Raw genomic sequence first — 6,476 nt, 5'->3', positions numbered from 1 at the left:
ATCTTTAAATCAACTACTGTGGCCAGAGTTCCCTGGAGCCAGACAGACTGGTATAAGCATGAAGCTGGGAGGTCAGCCAGGACTGGATCTGGTAGGGCCTGTGACATGGGGGATGTGGTGAGTTTCATCCCCACACTGTTTAGGAACAGGGATATGCCATTACCTTAGTTTGGGTTTTATTACTGTGAAGAGACACCAAGACCAAGGTGACTCTTACAAAGGAAAACATTTAATTGGGGCTGGCTTATGATTTCAGAGGTTCAGTCCATTATCATCAGGATGGGAAGCATGGCAGCATCCAGGCAGGCATGGTGCTGGAGAAGGAGCTGAGAGTTCTACATCTTGATCTGCAGGCAGCAATGTCCCACAGACACAGTGTAGGGCTTAAGCATAGGAGACATTAAAGCTTACTCCTCCCACTGACACACTCCCTCCAACAAGGCCACACCCACTCCAAGGCCACACCCACTCCAAGGCCACACCTACTCCTCCAAGGCCACACCTACTCAAACAAGACCACATCTGCTAATGGTGCCACTCCCTGAGGGCTAAGCATTCAAACACACGAGTCTATGGGGGCATCCTTATGGCCCCACACACATGACACATAAACCACCACAGACGTGACCCTCTAGCTGTCATGTGAGAAGTGGATTATGGGATGTGGACTGATAGAAAAGGGGGATAGCTATAGGTGTTTTGGTGGGAATTTTGTAAGGAATTAAGGAGAGTTAGACCTGGATGGTTGCAATGGAGGGTCAGGGAGCTGACTGAAGGTGTTATGGAGATAGAAGTCAGTGGGCTTTACACATGCCCAGGAGGCACATGGAGAGGACCATCAAAGATGTATAAGTCAGGACCTTCACGCTCACAAAGGTTATAGTGAAGCAAGAGCTGGAAAAGGGCCAGTGATGCCCAGAAGAATGCTGGGAAGTGATATAATGATTCAGTCAGCAGAGTGCTTGCCTTGAAAGCACAGGACTTGCGTTCCATTCTCAGAACCCACATGTAGTAGGTGGTTATCCTACTTGCTATCCCAGCAATAGTGAGGTGGAAGGCAGAGACAGGCTGGTCCCTGGAGCTTCCCGGTTAGCTTAGTGATCAGTGAGAGACTCCATTTCAAACCAAAGGCAAAAGGTTATCTGAGAACACCTGAGGGCCTCCTATGACTATCTGACACGGGCAAATATGTGCACCTATTACCTTCCCCACATGTGTTCCTACTCACAGATTATGATTATGAGAACCAGTAAACCATTTCCTGCTTACCCCACAGGTAAACTGAGACCTTTGGAAGGACATGGCACACTACAGTCCCCTATCCTGGTGCTGCACTGAGCATTTTGTACAGCTGGCTTTATCTCACCCCTGTTCCATCCGTTAGGCATGAACGGCCAGCACTCAACCCTGATAAGAAACCAAGGTACTCACCAAGATCACATGGAACTGAATGACAGAGTTAGGGATTCCGAGCTTTGTCTAGTACTCTGAACCCTTTGAAAGCCACCGAAGCCATACCACCCTGTCCCTTCAAGAGCAAACACCTCCATTGTTTATGATAACTAAAGCAAGTCCTGGGTACCTGAGATGGCAGAAACAAAATTTCTTTTCTTTAGGTGTTCCCAGGCCATTTCTCTAGGCTGAGTTCAAATTCCAGGTACCTGGGCGGAGGAGTAGAATTGGTTACAGCCTGCCTGAGGCCCGAAGAATTTGCTGGACTTGAAATTACTCACATCAAAGAGAAAGACTCTATCATATGGAGTCACAAGTAGCCCAGGCTTGCCTTGAAGTCCACACGTAGTCAAGGATAAACCAGAACTTCTGAGCCTCCTGCCACCACAGCCCAAGTGCTGGGGTCACGGGTGTGCACCACAGTGCCAAGTTTTATACCACAAATTCTTCTCCATTGAAGTTCAGAACATTAAAAGCGTTAACTTCCCCTGTCCCTGGAATGTGTTATACCCTGTTCCTCTAGATAGTACAGGCAACCCGACTTGACAAACCAGGGAGTTCTGGGATGGGATGGGGTTAAGATCGTAGCATTCTACTCTCAAAAGACATAGGGGCTCTTGTTTGAAGCTGAGGAGCTGAGCTGCAGGAGTGTCCTCCTCTCAACCCCAAACCTAGACCTTTATCATCTCTGACTACAGGTCAGAGCTGTTGGACATATGATTATCTTTGAACTCCATTTACCTTAAAGACACATTCGTTGAAAGAATCACTATGCTTTAAAAAAAATGTTTTATTGCATTTTGGGAATTTCACTTCATGCACCCCGATCCTACTCATCCCCCTGTCTCCTCGTTTCTGCCCTCCACCCTTGCAGCCTCACCCACAACAGAGGAAAAAAACAACCTCTTACAGAAGTTGTACTGTGTCACAGTGTGTCCCACAATATACCCTTTTGTCCACATTTCTTTGCTTGCAAATGTTTCTTGGTCTGTTCTGAGGCCTCTGGCTTCAGCTACTTTATCAATCCTGGATCCTTACTGGGACTCCTCTTGGATATCCTGTTGTCATGGAGATCCTACAGCTTTGGATCTGTAGAAGTGGCTCCTTCGTGCACTCCAGCAGTTGATGGATGGAGTAGATGTTGGGACAGGGCAATTCAAAGCTCTGGATTTGGCCCTGAGAGGTATTTGAGCTGGTCAGCCCACTGGCTGTCTGGCTGTCATGTCTCAGGGGACTGGCTCACCAGCAAACCCCTCAACCAGGGCCACCTCTACCCTGCTGCTCTGGCAAGGTGCTGGACCTACTTTCCCAAGTATAGTGAAGGGACAGTTCTCCATGCTTATGACCCCAAGGCCAGCTCTCCTGCCTGCATTAGATGGCAAGGGACAGGGAAAGGGAAGAGGGTGTCTCTCCTTCATCCATGTCACCCAGCAACAGGAGGTAGGGCAGGCTCTCCTGCACTCACACCCTCAGGGGTGGCAGGGGCAATTCTCCTACTCTCCTGATCCCAAGGCCAGGTCTCCTGACTGTGGCAGGTGGTGGGGAGGGGAGAAGAGGGGACCTCTTCCTTGTCCACACCACCACACAGGAGATGAGTGGCAGGGCCAGCTATATCTTGCTTGTATCCTTGGGGCTGACTCACCCACAACTCCCACACTGTGTGGGGCCTGCTCTCCTGAGTACTGCAGCTGGTGAAGCTGGCCAGCTCTCTTGCTCTCGTGTCCCTGGGGCTAGCTTTCTCATGATGCCCAGGGAAGATGTGGGGCCAGTTCTACACATCCCTTAGTGAGATGGTTTGTATATGCTTGTCCCAGGGAGTGGCACTATTAGGTGTGACCCTGTTGGAGTAGGTATGTCACCGTGGGTGTGGGTTTTAAGACCCTTACCCTAGCTGCCTAGAAGTCAGTATTCTGTTAGCAGCCTTCAGATGAAGATGTAGAACTCTCAGTTCCTCCTGCACCATGCCTGCCTGGATGCTGCCGTGTTCCCACCTTGATGATAATGGACTGAACCTCTGAACGTGTAAGCCAGCCCCAATTAAATATTGTCCTTTTAAGAGTTGTGCTGGAAAAGCTGGGTGTGGTGGCACACACCTTTAATCCGAGCACTTGGGAGGCAGAGGCAGAGGCAGGCGGATTTCTGAGTTCGAGGCCAGCCTGGTCTACAGAGTGAGTTCCGGGACAGCAAGGGCTACACAGAAAAACCCTGTCTCAAAAAACAAAACAAAACAAAACAAAACAAAACAAAACAAAACAAAACAAAACAAAACGAGTTGTGCTGGCTGGGCGGTGGTGGCACACGCTTTAATCCCAGCACTTGGGAGGCAGAGGCAGGTGGATTTCTGAGTTTGAGGCCAGCCTGGTCTAGAGAGAGAGTTCCAGGACAGCCAGGGCTACACAGAGAAACCCTGTCTCAAAAAACAAAACAAAACAAAACAAAACAAAACAAAACAAAACAAAAAAAAAGAGTTGTGCTGGCTGGGCAGTGGTGGCGCACGCCTTTAATCCCAGCACTTGGGAGGCAGAGGCAGGTGGATTTCTGAGTTCGAGGCAAGCCTGGGCTACAGAGTGAGTTCCAGGACAGCCAGGGCTATGCTGGTCATGGTGTCTCTTCACAGCAGTAAAACCCTACCTAAGACCCTTAGACAGCAGAACCCCAGAACAGGGACATTTGTCTGCTGCTGCAGGGCCATGAACCCAGACATAGCCTCCTGTGGCAGCACAGGCCAGGACCCCACCGTGGTCCCAGGTGGCACCAGTGGTTACTCACATCAGGCTGTTCCTCACTACCCCTGAGTCTCCAGCTCTGCCTCTCTTCATCGTTCCACATCCTTCCGCTTCTCCTTCTCTTCCATTTCTCCATCACTTACTTGTTCCTCTGAGTGGCACCCAGGGTCTCTGAGTGTCTGCAGTCATCTCAGGAGTGGTCTCCCAAGTGCTACGACCCTTTTGTGCATTGTGGCAGTGGTCAGGGGTCATCTCGGCTCGCTTTTTTCAGGGAATGTTTGGCTTCTCATGATTCAGATGTCCATAGCTCAGAATCCCAAGCATAAACACAGCCTCTCTCTCCTTTCTGCCACCTACTGACACACACGTGACACTATAGTTACACCTAAAATGTCTCTCTGGGTAGCGCAGGGCCTTTTTTATTTTAAAACAACTTTTTTTTTTGGTCTTGTGGGAAACTTCAAATTTACAAAATGCAACAGAGCCAGACAGTGAATACCCAGGTAGCAGCCCTGTGGTGGGTCCAGGTTCCTGTCTGTTCCTACCCTCATATTCCTATTCACATCTCAAGACGATGTCATCTGCATCACTGTTTACAAAACACAAACCATTAGCCTAACTTCCTGCATACCTGAATCTTTCCATAAAATCATCACTGGCTGAAAGCCACCTCAACTCCGATTTTCTTCAGCATGTGTTCTGAAGAGTCAGGGTTGGGGCTCCCCAAACCACTAGGGTGGGATGCACCTCCCAAATTGTTTCAGGAAACAGCCCGAGGCTCTTGGGAAGAGTAATTCCTTCCCTCCGGTTTCCTTCACGGTCTGGAATGTAAAAGCCAAACCCAACAGCCACAGGTTTGCCAAGAACTCCAAAAAGATGATCACGTGTCCAATTACCATGGAGACTCGATGACAAAGGGAACTTATTCCTGCTGTTTAGACAGAGCAATCCTGCAGCCACTGTTAGGAAAGGGAGGCAGGCTGCCTGGGCCATGAACACCTGACTGTTGCCCACGCAGGGCTAGAGGTTGTCAGCACCTGGGATTAGCACGCAGGCTTGTGCCGAGAGCTGGCCTGGCCATCGTGCTGGGACACTCGGAGAGCCAGGCTCTTCCTTAGCAGACTTCCGTGGCTCAGCCAATGGCTTTACCGTGACTTCAATAGAGAACTCATCTGAAGTATGTTTTATTAGTCTAGCATTATTTTGTCCGTTTTCAATGCTGGTCATTTATATGATGAGTCCTGCGATTTGATTAACCCAGGACAATTCCGAGCCTGCTCCCCTGACATGAATGCAGTATTGAATTTGTGGTCTAAAATGGGCAGGCTTTTCACTTGGGTATCCTCATAAATCAAGGTACCCAGAGACCCAAGAATAGAGGGTCCCATGTTTTAAAATAACTGGGTCTGGACCAGCAAGCTGGCTCAGCACAGACACTTTGTACCAAGCCAGACAACCCTGAGTTCAGGTCCCTGGGCTCCAGATAGGGGAAGGCAGAGAACTCACTCCTGAAAGTTGTCCTCTGAGCTCTACATGTACATTTGTGCCCAAAGGTACCCATATTTGCCAGACTAAAAAGTAATAAAATTGGCCAGGTGTGGTGTCTGGTGAATACCTTTAAACCCAGCAGTCAGGAGGCAGAGGCAGGCCAATATCAGAGTTTGAGACCAGCCTGGTCTACATAGTGAATTCCAGGATAATCAGGGCTACAGGGAAAAACCCTATCTCAAGGAAATGTAATAATATTAGTAGTAGTAATATAATTATTAATTAATTTAATTATAACGACAATACTAAAACATTGTAAAGCAATGAAAGAAAATAAGAGTTTCAAGGTGCACGCCTTGGAATCCCAGATACACGGGAGGCTGAGGCAAAAGGAGCACCAGGGCTTGGAGGCCAACCTGGGCTACATTCTAATCCAACCAAAGCCAAAAACAAAATAAAAAAGCCTGGGTTTCAGAGTCAGTGCAAGGCTAGCTAGCTAAGGCAGCAGTGAGCCCTGTCTTAAAATAAGAAGGAGGTCCGGGACATGGGCCAGTGATACAGCGTTTGAGTCAGTTTCTAGTGATGTGACATCTCAAATAAAATATATGCATGTGTTATATACAGAAACTCCTCATAGGAAAGGTTGCTGGTGCTCCGACCTTACCCAGGTGGCTTCATTAGTCCTGGGTTCATGCCCATAGCAGCCCTCAGCTGGTTGGCCACTTTAGAAAGTGCTCCTGGGGCATGACCCTGACCTGGGGCCTTTGCACCTATGTTACAGCTGTGTAGCTTGGGCCTCTTGTGCGACTC

The 6,476-nt window shown here is 48.9% G+C and overlaps 1 non-coding gene across 1 annotated transcript; it reads right to left on the bottom strand.

Moving 5' to 3' along the window:
* Positions 1 to 4,451: 4,451 nt before the first annotated feature.
* On the bottom strand, positions 4,452 to 4,585 carry LOC115031416 (small nucleolar RNA SNORA17). Its single transcript, XR_003837054.1, has one exon. It is a non-coding gene; the product is annotated as a small nucleolar RNA SNORA17 (small nucleolar RNA).
* Between the last annotated feature and the right edge of the window lie 1,891 nt (positions 4,586 to 6,476).

This window comes from Mus caroli, unplaced genomic scaffold (assembly GCF_978045245.1).
Source record: "Mus caroli unplaced genomic scaffold, Mus_caroli_1 scaffold_7, whole genome shotgun sequence".
Classification (NCBI taxonomy): Eukaryota; Metazoa; Chordata; class Mammalia; order Rodentia; family Muridae; genus Mus; species Mus caroli.
This window is presented reverse-complemented; position numbering and strand designations above follow the sequence as displayed.